The following is a 13628-nucleotide window of genomic DNA, read 5'->3' as shown; positions in this document are numbered from 1 at the left end:
TCACTGCACATTTTCTACACCTCCCCCCATTCCTCCTCTTTGTATCCCAATTCACGCCCGTCCTCGTCCCCACCGCACATATCTCACCCCCCATATAACCACCACCCCCTCCCCGTATACATTTTCTACACTGTATCCTTCACAGCAGAAGCTGTATACGTCTGTATACACTGTATGCCTGTCTCTGTCTCCATTGTATGCCATCCATATCTATGTAGCGTTCACTATCTTTTATCGACACTGTAGTCACCGTACCGCTCTTCCTCTCACCATTATTGCTCATTCTTCTTCTGCAGTTAGAATTGTACCACTATAATCTCTTGTCTCCCGCCCCGCCCCGCCCGGGCCCGCCGCACCCCACCCACCCGTATGACCGCCACCCCCCGAATCTTGTGAACCTCCGCTCCACATGGTAGGAGGAGGAATTCGTGACGTCAGAACATTAAAAAAAAAAAAAACAACTGGAGGGAGGAGGAGGTGTGTGGGGGAGGGTGGGTCGAGAAAAACATGATTAATGATGATGATGACGACAACGACGAAGAGAAATGTCTGTAGTATAATTACAAAAAAGGAAAAGTGCACTATTATGACAATGATTATTATTGCCTGTGAGAAATACCGACCAATAAACAACAACGGAAATATGTGTGTCTGTTTGTCGTCTGTCTCACTCATGAGATGTTTCCTGGCATGAACACAAAGTTACTGTCATAGTTCTCCTGGTTCATATAAAAACCTCGACTGCAGAGCCGGAGCGACTGCTGAGGACACTTCTGGACACACTGGATCAAACCGGGAGCAACACATCTCCACTTCCAACACTGCACAAAAATGAAGCCAAAATATCCCTGACATCTTGTGCTGGTGACATCATTTGGAGCCAGAGCTTGGGCAGTAGCCATCTCTGCAACATCAAGTGTCCGCCCACACACCCATCCAACCAATCGCAAACAGCGCCACTGAACGTGAGTGCTGATTGGCTCACAGCTGTCAATCATGTCGTCAGATCCTCTTTTTATAGCATCAACTAACTGATTGAAACCAAACTTATCTGAAGAACGAACACTTGAACAAACGTCAGGGATCAGCTGCACAAAACACCTTAAGTTTTCTTCTTAAAGGGATAGTGCACCCAAAAATGAAAATTCAGCCATTATCTACTCACCCATATGCCGAGGGAGGCTCAGGTGAAGTTTTAGAGTCCTCACATCACTTGCAGAGATCCAAGGGGAGAGGAGGTAGCAACACAACTCCACCTAATGGAGGCTGACGGCGCCCCAGATTCAAACGTCCAAAAACACATCATTGAAACCACAAAATATCTCCATACTGCTCGTCCGTAGTGATCCAAGTGTCCTGAAGCCCCGACATAAAAAGTTGTTTGGAAAAACCTCATTTGAACTCTGTTTTTAGCCTCATTGTAGCCTGTAGCTCTGACTGCCTCTCTGGGCACCACGCTCACGTGTGCACGCTTGAAGCACTTGAATTAAATCACTACGGACGAGCAGTATGGAGATATTTTGTGGTTTCAATGATGTGTTTTTGGACGTTTGAATCTGGGGCGCCGTCAGCCTCCATTAGGTGGAGTTGTGTTGCTACCTCCTCTCCCCTTGGATCTCTGCAAGTGATGTGAGGACTCTAAAACTTCACCTGAGCCTCCCTCGGCATATGGGTGAGTAGATAATGGCTGAGTTTACATTTTTGGGTGCACTATGCCTTTAAGTCTGACACTTAAGGCTTAATTTCTTCTTAGCTGAGGGATGTATGCAGTTGCATAGAATCCCTTTAAACAATGGTTTCCAGCTGGTGGGTCGTGGTCCAAAAGTTGGTCGTGGGCCCATTCGGAGGGGAACACAAGTGACTCACATATGTGTCAAGTTTGTAAAAAAAAAAAAAAAACACTTAATTTTTAAGTACAGTAAGTTTCAAGCACAGAGCTTTTATTTTGAAGTGCCGTCTTCTGCTGTAGAGTGAGTGACTAACAGACAGCTACTTGACAGAGACAGGCCAAATGCAAGTGTGACACTGAATATGTTAAACTGTGTGGACCTCAAACTGATGACTAAGGAGAAATCTGGACCAGTTGGGAACCACTGCCTTAAAACGATTCCTTAGTTAAGGAAAAACACTAACTCATTTACTGTGTTGATTTTACAGCGGGAAAAGTTTCCATGGAGATTGTTTGTTTGCTTGGACTCACACTGTGACGCCTGTTATCATCTCACAAAGAAAAGAAGAAAAGAAAACCAGACAGAGGAATACAATCAGAGAAAGAACAAACTACGAAGTAAACACTGTAGGAAGAAGCAACGGAAATGAATTCAGTCAAATCTAAAGTTTAAAATCAAAATCATCAGGTTGTCCTGGTCACAGAACACTCTTCTCAGGGTGTGTGGGGTCATGTTGCAGTTAAGATAAAGTCCCAGGTACCTTAAGTGTTTTGTTTTTTTATCTTCCTTTGGTTACCAAGGTGTTTTGTGCAACAGTTGAGGGATTCCTTAAGTCTAAGAGCAAGACAAGGAGAACACTATAAATACTTAAGTTAAGATTTTAAGGCAAAACCTTGTGGAGAAGGAGAATTTTATTTTGAGGAAACCTTAACTAGGACCTTAAGGAAAATACTAACTTAAGGTGTTTTGTGCAACAGTTGAGGGATTCCTTAAGTCTAAGAGCAAGACAAGGAGAACACTATAAATAATTAAGTGAAGATTTTAAGGCAAAACCTTGTGGAGAAGGAGAATTTTATTTTGAGGAAACCTTAACTAGGACCTTAAGGGAAATCTTAAGGTGTTTTGTGCAACAGTTGAGGGATTCCTTAAGTATGAGAACAAGACAAGGAGAACACTATAAATACTTAAGTGAAGATTGTAAGGCAAAACCTTAAGGAGAATTTTATTTTGAGGAAACCTTAACTAGGACCTTAAGGAAAATCTTAACTTAAGGTTTTTTGTACAACCAGCCTCTGGGTGATAAAAACGACCTAAAACGACAGTAACCATCATCGGGAAAAATGTATGTGACGTGCACTTTGAGTTTTCAGTCTGGCCCATGTCCCATCAGCCCACTCTCTCTCTCTCTCTCTCTCTCTCTATGGGCCCCTCACCTCGGCCCCTGTGCGACCGCCCTGCCTGCACTGTCCATATTTACGCCCCTGTCTTTAACATAGCATGGCTTCCTCTCTCCTTAGGTAACCTTTCCCTCTCTGTTGACTGACTCGTCCTCTGTCATGAAATCTGTTCAAACATGCCAACGACCAGAATTTAACTTGCAAGCAGGTCGGCTGACTTCATTCCCCAGCTTCCTGTTTTCACTTTGAGCTTCTGCTGAGCGTCAAAAATATTCAGACGTTCATTATTCTGATATCAGAGTGACACATGAGCTGCTGAGAGACATCGAGGCGTCGGATCTAGATCATCATGTATGAAGAGAAAATGTTCAGAATGAATAATGTTGAAGAAGTAAATGAAATGTATAAACTTAACGGTGTGTGGTCAAAAACCTTGTTAAGGGAGTTCAGGTCACGCTGGTTACGCCTGACTTCAGTTCACCACTCTAAAATCCATCCTAAGAGATCAAGTGCAGCTATCGTCATCATGACTATTCTCTGACAGACTTATTTCAGTGTTCTGGGAGGTTCCTCTCGTTTGGAAAACACGTAGGTGAAGGGATAAGAGCAGATGAAACATGCTGAGGCCTGTAATGACTTCCTGTTGTGTTCTGTGTCTGTTATAAATAAATCTTTATGTTTATTAAACATTATTTTCTGAGACCTGATCAGACCCTGAACCCTGAGGCCTCATGAGGTCAGAGCAGGACAGCTTCATATCCTCCATGTGTTGGGAGGCGGGTTTCCATGGTTGTAGTTTCCTGCAGAGAGAATAAAAAATGAAGAGGTCTCACTCTGACTCTAAAAGTGTGTCCTTACATAAGCTGTTTCATACAGTGAGAGGTGTTGATGGAAACTCAGTGGGACAAACTGAATTTTTTACCAGACAAAATGTAGCGCCGATGAATTTAACCTACAGTGAAGTTGTTGTAAAAAAAATAAATTTATATACTATATATTTATATATATATATATATATATATAGGTGTATATATATATATATATATGTGTATATATATATATATATATATATGGGCTGTCAATCGACTGAAATATTTAGTTTGCGATAAATCACAGATTAATCACACATTTTTATTTGTTCTATATGAACCTTAAAGGGATATTTTTTAAAAGTTTTAATACTCTTATCAACTTCACATTTGTAAAGGTTAACTTAAGTCACCACTGGAGCACATCGAGCTGCTTAAAGAAACAGGTGATGTTAATTCACATCGACAGTAAATGCAAATAACTTTGGTCTTGTTGGGAGCCATGCAGCCGAGCTTTGAAGCTGAGCCTTCATTTCTGCTCACTGAGGTTTGTTCCTGCCATCCACTTCCTGATTTCCCAAACTACAGGGTGGGCCGAGGGTCATAATTACAGAATGTACTTAAAAATAGTGGTGTTTAAGGGAATTTGTGTGAACTTGTTGTTAATACGACTGACCGTAGCCACTCTGTGTGTGCACGTGCCGCACTTGATGTGACATTCAGTAAAGCAGATTTCTACTTTAATCTCTCGTCTGTTTGTTTTTTTCTGTCAGTTTTGGTTTTACAAGCAGGTTAAACTTTGCACATGTGCCATTATTTGCACCTATATATTCACACAGCGACAGTTCAGCCCCCTGTCTTTGAAATCTAAAGTTATATGGAACAAATCTGGAAAGAATTGACTGCTTTCAGTTTCTGGGAGTGAACTTTGACCCCAGACTGAAGCCCTTTTTAAACAGGAGCTGTGCAAATTTGCAGGAAAGTCCAATCAGTGTTTTTTCAGCATTGGCAGTATAAAAACAAAATCAGGGAGTGCAGCAAAATGCCGCCTACCTACTTTTGTTTATACAGAATGTGCCTTTTTCGGGGCAATGGGGGGCGTGAGCAAGTAACAAAACGTGTAGCTCAGCGTGTGACGTAAACAGTGACGTGGGAGGGAAGCCGCGGCTGGTCAGTCCTTCGGCGATTCTCTCGTAAGTCGGCCCGTTCTTCACCGTCCCCGTCATCTGACGGTTAATGGCCTCTTCGTTTGCGAGGACAAGGAGGGCGCGCAATTCCTTGTCTCCCCAGTTGCTCATCTTTACAGTGTCTGTCAGGTTTGTGTTTCCCTCTTGCTACTAGCTGCTCGCTAATTCCTGCTATCAGCTGTTTCCTGTTTATCCACCGCCAGTGGCTCGCACGTGCAGCGTCATCAACAGCCCCTCCCACAAGTCATCAACAGCCCCTCCTGTTGCAGAAGGCCGCCTCAGTCTGTTTAAACTAAAAGGGTTCCTCCAATATGTCTACCCTACGAGGCGGAAAATTGCGCACCTTGGATCAACTCGCCAGTCCAGCTCTGTGTGTCTAAACGCTCGCAAAACGGCCCAACATTCGTGGAAAATCTGGCAGTGTAAAAGGGGCCCCAAACTCCCAGGCCTCTGGTGGAGGACCCCAGCCTGAGGGTGACACAGACTCCACCCTGAGAGGGTGAGAGGGTGACTTATATTCTTTAATGTCTTGCTTTTCCTGTCACTTTTGTTTTTACAAGCAGGGACAACAAACTGAAATCATTAAGAGGTGTTTTAGTGGCCCCCCTGCTGTAACTCTGGGGGCCCCTATAGGGGTCGCAGACCTCCTGTTGAGGACCCAGGATTTACATTGTTTTCTGTTAATGTTCTTTTTATGTGCTGTTAAATAATGTTGTGTAATAATGCCGTCAACACAATCAAATATCTAAAAAGAATATGATAATATTGTTTTGGTGTATTTTTGTTTAAAAATCCTTTGTTTGTTTTCTGCTGTTGAATATCAAACTCGTTGTGTTTGTTCCTCGTGTCAATAAAAGAAAAACTCGATTCTGAATGGCGGTTAGGTTTCCAAGCTGGTAACCACTGCGCATGCGTCGTCACTTTTACTTTTGCCGCCTACATTTACACAGCCACAGCTCAGCCCCCTGTGTTTCTCCCCTCAGAGTGAGTCCTCCTCTCAGACAGAGACGATCTGTGTCCGCTGGCGGCAGTGATTGCTGTGAGTGAGTGTGTTTGTGTGTGTGAGCTCAGCTCGGTGCAGCAGCAGCAGCAGAAGAAGAAGAAGAAGAAGAAGAAGGGAGGGGTGCACAGTCTGCACACAGACGTTTCTGGATCAACCGAGAAGCTTCAAACATCTTGAGGTACATTTATAATCTGATGAAATCTGATCTCATCGAGCCGCTGCACAACTTTACCTCTTTATACGTCACGGTAATGTGTGTGTGTGTGTGTGTGTGTGTGTGTGTTCGCTTTGTGCATGGTGGGGTCGGGAGATGTTGCCGAGCATGAATGGACCACTGTGTGTGTGTGTGTGTGTGTGTGTGTGTGTGTGTGTTACAGTAGGCTGTGTGCAGAGATGCTAACACACACTGGAGTTTCACACTGTGTGAGTGTGTGTTTGTTGTGTGTTTCCACCCACCCACACACACACACACACACACACACACTGAAACATGGTGATGATGATGATGATGATGATGATGATGAAGAGCTCTGAAACTATTTCCTCAATGGAAACTGGTGAACTGGTTTGAGCTCCACGTGACTGGTGAAGGCACTTGTTGAGGGACTGTTGGTTATTAATGAGGAGGAGGAGGGTGTGTTTATAAGTTACTGTCCCTGAGTCTCCACCCAAATGTCTTAGGTTTTAAAGACTCACTCTGTGATGTTGATTTTGTGCCAGCGCTTTATTTTGAGCCACATTTTAAACAAGATGAAAATTAAAGTGATTTTAATGAAGCATCTCTGTTTTAAACTCAGATTAGTTTCTGTCTCACATGATGTGTCCACGGACTGTAGGAAATCCAACAGTTTCTGGCTGTGATAAGTGTAGAAAAACAAAACATGCGGCAGATTTGGAAGTCGTGTTTTCCTAGAAAATCTGCAAAAATCTTTTTAAATCAATTATGTCACAGATTAATATTTAATATTTGGTATTAACAACAGTGAATGTACGTACTTTTTTTACTTTGATAAAAATGGTAAATCTATTATCTTAGCATAGCTTCCTTTACCATAAAAGGACAAACAACCATAAGAGAGCAAAAAATATACTTGCAATATTATGTCAGTATATATATTTATATATATATAGATATATATAACTTTAATTAAATTAAATCCAACATATACAGAACAGGCCAAAAGTTTGGACACACCTTCTCATTCAATGCGTTTTCTTTATTTTAATGACTATTTACATTGTAGATTCTCACTGAAGGCATCAAAACTATGAATGAACACATGTGGAGTTATGTACTTAACAAAAAAAGGTGAAATAACTGAAAACATGTTTTATATTCTAGTTTCTTCAAAATAGCCACCCTTTGCTCTGATTACTGCTTTGCACACTCTTGGCATTCTCTCCATGAGCTTCAAGAGGTAGTCACCTGAAATGGTTTCCACTTCACAGGTGTGCCTTATCAGGGTTAATTAGTGGAATTTCTTGCTTTATCAATGGGGTTGGGACCATCAGTTGTGTTGTGCAGAAGTCAGGTTAATACACAGCCGACAGCCCTATTGGACAACTGTTAAAATTCATATTATGGCAAGAACCAATCAGCTAACTAAAGAAAAACGAGTGGCCATCATTACTTTAAGAAATGAAGGTCAGTCAGTCCGGAAAATTGCAAAAACTTTAAATGTGTCCCCAAGTGGAGTCGCAAAAACCATCAAGCGCTACAACCAAACTGGCACACATGAGGACCGACCCAGGAAAGGAAGACCAAGAGTCACCTCTGCTTCTGAGGATAAGTTCATCCGAGTCACCAGCCTCAGAAATGGCAAGTTAACAGCAGCTCAGATCAGAGACCAGATGAATGCCACACAGAGTTCTAGCAGCAGACCCATCTCTAGAACAACTGTTAAGAGGAGACTGCGCCAATCAGGCCTTCATGGTCAAATAGCTGCTAGGAAACCACTGCTAAGGAGAGGCAACAAGCAGAAGAGATTTGTTTGGGCCAAGAAACACAAGGAATGGACATTAGACCAGTGGAAATCTGTGCTTTGGTCTGATGAGTCCAAATTTGAGATCTTTGGTTCCAACCGCCGTGTCTTTGTGAGACGCAGAAAAGGTGAACGGATGGATTCCACATGCCTGGTTCCCACTGTGAAGCATGGAGGAGGAGGTGTGATGGTGTGGGGGTGTTTTGCTGGTGACACTGTTGGGGATTTATTCAAAATTGAAGGCACACTGAACCAGCATGGCTACCACAGCATCCTGCAGCGACATGCCATCCCATCCGGTTTGCGTTTAGTTGGACGATCATTTATTTTTCAACAGGACAATGACCCCAAACACACCTCCAGGCTGTGTAAGGGCTATTTGACCAAGAAGGAGAGTGATGGAGTGCTGCGGCAGATGACCTGGCCTCCACAGTCACCGGACCTGAACCCAATCCAGATGGTTTGGGGTGAGCTGGACCGCAGAGTGAAGGCAAAGGGGCCAACAAGTGCTAAACACCTCTGGGAACTCCTTCAAGACTGTTGGAAAACCATTTCAGGTGACTACCTCTTGAAGCTCATGGAGAGAATGCCAAGAGTGTGCAAAGCAGTAATCAGAGCAAAGGGTGGCTATTTTGAAGAAACTAGAATATAAAACATGTTTTCAGTTATTTCACCTTTTTTTGTTAAGTACATAACTCCACATGTGTTCATTCATAGTTTTGATGCCTTCAGTGAGAATCTACAATGTAAATAGTCATGAAAATAAAGAAAACGCATTGAATGAGAAGGTGTGTCCAAACTTTTGGCCTGTACTGTATATATATATATATATGTTGGATTTAATTTAATTAAAGTTGCAGCAGTTTACCAGATTCACGATGGAGTTCTCAACAGGCCTAAAACATTACAACCTGAACTGAACTGACCCCTGTGAGTCAAAACTAAAGGTCCTGACACACCAAGCCGACGGTCAGTCGTCGACCAAAGTCGGGCCGTCTGTGAGCGTCTGTCGGCCTAGTTTTTGCGGTGTGTCTCGCACCGTCGGCACTTTGGCGTCTGCGGCTTTTCAGCCGATCGAGCATGTTGAATCGGCGGCGGAGCTTGTCGGTGAGAGAGATCACTCTGATTGGCTGTTCAGGTTTTATTTCCTCGCCCCTGTAGCGAGTGAATCTGCCTGTAGTGAAACCGGGGCTAACCGGTGCTTCCTCCTCAGGCTCCACTTCACTCAGCTGCCCCACAGACCCGCTGCTTCTTCATACTTTGACCTGAATAACAAACCGGAGCTAGCTGGGAGCGGCTAGCGGAGCGTTAGCCGCAGCATGACCGGAGGGAAGCACAGCCAGTTAGCCTCCGCTAGTCTCTGAGCTAGCCCCGGCTCTCCGTTTGGATCCAACCGGAGCACCGAGCCCTGGTTTGTTATTCAGGTTAAAGTGGGAAGAAGCAGCGGGTTTATCGGGCAGCTGAGTGAAGTGGAGCCTGCGGAGGAAACACCGGGACCGTCTGGATGTAATAGTCCGTGGAGGTGCTGCGGTGCTCGGCTGCACAGATAGGAAACCCCTCGGCTGACAGGATGTACCACTCTGTCACTCCGCTCTCTCTCACGCAGGCGCAGAACGTACGTGCTACTTGGCCGTCGGATGTAGTCCGTGTAGTGTGTTCAAATGCAACTGACACAGGGTGACGTGAGGCGACGTAGACGACGCAACGGTTGGCTTTCGTTGCCGCAAGTTCTTTGATGTTGGTTTGGTGTGTCCGCTCCTGTAAACCCGGTCCATCTGAGATCACAGCATAAAATACTGAACCTGAGACCGACCAAACAAACATGGTTCCAAGTTTCAATTATAGTAGAAAAACTTTTGTTTTCATTCCTTTTAAGGATCGTTCTGACTCGTGCTAATAATAATTCTGTAATACCGTGAAACTGTGATAAATCTACTGTAAAATAAATACAAAACACAACCATTTAAATTTGTACACCCCTCCCCGAAACCAAAATACAAACACACAAGTCTCTACCCAATCCTCAAAAAAATAAAACAATAAATAAATTTAAAACAGTTTTCTTTTGTTTGTTGCTGACGTAAGCGTTTGTCACATATGATGTGTATAAAGAAATTTTTAAAATCCAACAAAAATGTCTGTTTTTACAGTTTCTGTCTGTGAAAAATAGTTTAATTTTGGTGAATTTTAAAGAAAACATGTTTGCTTATCTTCAGTATGTAAACAAAATACAACTGGACAAAGAATCTCAACTTTATTTTAGTCATTTTTAAACCAAAAGAAAAGGCTTTAAACACAAACTTCCAATAAAGATGGTTCCAAGTTTCCATTATAGTAACAAAACTTTTATTTAATCTTCTGTTTTTGTTCCTTTAATGGTCACTCTGACTGATGTTAATAATAATTCTGTAATGATGTGAAACTGCCATAAATCTGCGGTAAAATAAATCCAACCATTTAAATGTGTGTGTCCCTCCCCTGAACCAAAATAAAAAACCTCAGTCCCTACCCAGTGCTCAAAACATTATTTAACATGCCTCCCTCTTTTTGCACCACCTCCTCCACCCTCACAAATAACCAACAGTCCCTAACGTCACTCTGTGTGTTGTTACTTACAGTTAAAGCTCAGTAACTCACTGAAGGAGAGACGTCAACGTATATATTCATGTCAGAGCATTTTCTAATAACGGCTCTACACGCTGAAATAGAAATATAATGCTGGTGAGACAGAGTTTAAGAAAGCAAACAAACAAAGTGGTGAAGGAGCCAAAATGATTTCAGTTTAACCTCGACTAAAAACTCTACAGGCAGTTTATTCTTCATCACACTGAGCTTTAGTTAAACTTTAATATGTGAATATGTTGTGTGTACAAGTCCATGCACTTTGTTTCTTCCTGCCACCATCGTGTCCTCGTGCTGAAGCTGTCTGAGTGAATGAGTGAGTGAGTGAGTGAGTGAGTGAGTGAGTGAGTGAGTGAGTGAGTTCATACCTGCTGTTCCACTCCTGCAGGAAAAACCAGTTTGACAACACGTCCTGCCAGTTTATTATCAAACACTAATTTGTAGCTTCACTAGATTCAACTAAATGACTTTTGTTAGCTTTATATGTAGCTGGGTTAATGACCTGTTTATGTCGTGAATTGAATTACTGCTGCATTTGTTCACGTTTATCAGCTCAGTCTTTATGTGTTCTGGCTGCTTACTCGCACAGTGATTAAAATCCAGAGCACATGTTTCAGCAGAACGAGATCTAGTGGCGTCTAGCAGTGAGGATTGCAGATTGTAACCAGCTGAAACTGTGAATTCCCTCAGTGTTCATTGTTCAGGAGGTTTTAACCTGGAGCCGAATTATCCTCAGAGGTCTCCTCCTCTGCAGAGCAAACAGAGCCGCTGATTTAAACCAGTAAAAACGCTGAATAAAGCAGTTCATGTTATAAATCAGTGTTTCTGTAATGATGTTTGGCTTGTCAGAGACGGGCTGTTCTCCCGGCACCTGCTGACATGTGCTCACCTTTTCCTCTGATACCTTAAAGGGACAGTTCAGATTTTTTGAAGTGAGGTTTTATGGGGAACTTATTCGTAGTCAGAGTGTCACATATGGTCGATGTCAGTCGGCACACCATCAGGAGTCTGATGTGGAGGCTCAGCAACAAAACTGATGTCAGCCACTTAGTAATCAGTATCAGTTTAAGTGTGCACTACAGTAAGAGTATTCCCCCCCGCTTTACATTTCCGTCACACGGCCTGCTCCTTTAAATGCTTCACTTCAGTTTTTTGCTTTTTGAGGGACATTTCTCACCAAGTTGCTCAGTGCCTTCTCCCCATGTCTTCAAAAGATTACACCAATTTGCTCAAAGGTTTAAATACTTGCCAAACATGCCGGTGTTTCGTGGCGAACTCTGCAGACACAGACAAGGACCCACTCCCTGTGTGGGTATAAACTAAAGCCTGACTATCCTATATTGATATGTTAGCCAATATGTACGTATGTTATGCAGTTATCCCTCAAATACGATTATCAGACACCCGTGACAAAGATGTGTGATGTAAGCAGAATATTTAACTTTATTATCAAAGATGACACCAGCGCACTGAAACCGTGAATAAACTACTGCTGCATTATGTTCTGTTAAAAATAAACTTTTCATATCAGTGCTCATTGGACAGCATATGCACTGTTACCAATGTATCTGTGATTGGACAATATTGATAAGATATCTGAAAAAATGTTGATAAAATGTTAAAAAAAAAAATTATTCAAATGTCGAAAATATCAATTAAATGTCAGATAAATATTAATAAAATGTCTGAAAAACATAATTAAAATTTTTGAAAAAAAATGTTAATTAAATGTCCGAAAAAAGTTAAGAAAATGTAAAAAAATATATATATATATATATTAAATTAAATTTTTGAAAAAATGTTAATGAAATGTTACTAAAACGTCTGAAAAATGTTATCAAAATTTCAGAAAATATTAATAAAATGTCAGATAAATATTAATAAAATGTCTGAAAAACATAATTAAAATGTCCGAAAAATATTATTCAAATGTTGGAAAAAATGTTAATTAAATGTCCAAAAAAAGGTTAAGAAAATGTAAAAAAAAACAAAACATAAATAAATAAAAATTTTTGAAAAAATATTACTAAAATGTCTAAAAACGTTATTAAAATGTCAGAAAAATATTAATAAAATGTTACAAAATATTAATAAAATGTCAGATAAATATTATTAAAATGTCCGAAAAAATATCATTAAAACGTCTGAGAAAAAATTAAAGTTTAGAAAATGAAAAAAAAAAATTATTAAAATTTCCAGAAAAACTAATGAAATGAAATGTCTGAAAAATGTTGATAAAATATACAAAAAATATTATTAAAACATCTGAAAAATATTATTAAAATGTGTGAAAAGAAATTATTAAAATGTCTGTAAAAAAGTTGGTAAAATATGAAATATATTGGTTGAGCTGTAACATAAATGGCTCATTCTAAGGTAAGGAAAACACAACAATTCGTATTTTCTGGTGATTATACAGGATAGAAAACAGAGTTATTATATCATATGATATTTCATATCCCCCTTAAATCCAACACACTGGACCTTTAAGCGAACATATCAGTATTGTTTTTCCATAGTAAAGAGTTAAAGTAGAAATAATCAAGTGATTCTTTTTCAGTGATGTTAAATCACTGCTGGTTGTGTTTCTATCTGTTCTATAGGAGACACTGCTGTTGGGTTGTTTATCAGCTTCTCCTTGGAGACACAATATTTGCAGCCTAAATAATGAGCCTGTTACCACAGCAACAGTTGGATTTAGATTAGACACTCCTCCTGTGTCACCGACACATTTCAGTCACAGAACGAATCAAACATGTAACGTAGAGGCTGCAGGAATCAGTCAGCTGCATTAACAGTCGACTCAGCTGAAGCTCTCTGAGAGATAACGTTACAAACACTCAGTCTGTCATCAGTCTGTTAATAAATGTTTTGGGTCAGACATGATCTCACTTTATTTATCCTCCTAACAAACATTAAACAAACCTGACATGAGTCAGAAAACACCAACATACACAC

At 41.0% G+C, this 13628-nt stretch overlaps 1 protein-coding gene across 1 annotated transcript in view; it reads left to right on the top strand.

The window, feature by feature from the left end:
- Positions 1–6089: 6089 nt before the first annotated feature.
- Positions 6090–13628, top strand: part of cpt1a2b (carnitine palmitoyltransferase 1A2b) — an 84809-nt gene continuing 77270 nt past the window's right edge. The window contains exon 1 of the mRNA XM_033644705.2: positions 6090–6244. The gene's annotated coding sequence lies outside the window, so the exon portion shown is untranslated. The remainder of the gene's footprint in view (positions 6245–13628) is intronic.

This window comes from Epinephelus lanceolatus, chromosome 18 (genome assembly GCF_041903045.1).
Source record: "Epinephelus lanceolatus isolate andai-2023 chromosome 18, ASM4190304v1, whole genome shotgun sequence".
NCBI classification, from domain to species: Eukaryota; Metazoa; Chordata; class Actinopteri; order Perciformes; family Serranidae; genus Epinephelus; species Epinephelus lanceolatus.
This window is presented reverse-complemented; position numbering and strand designations above follow the sequence as displayed.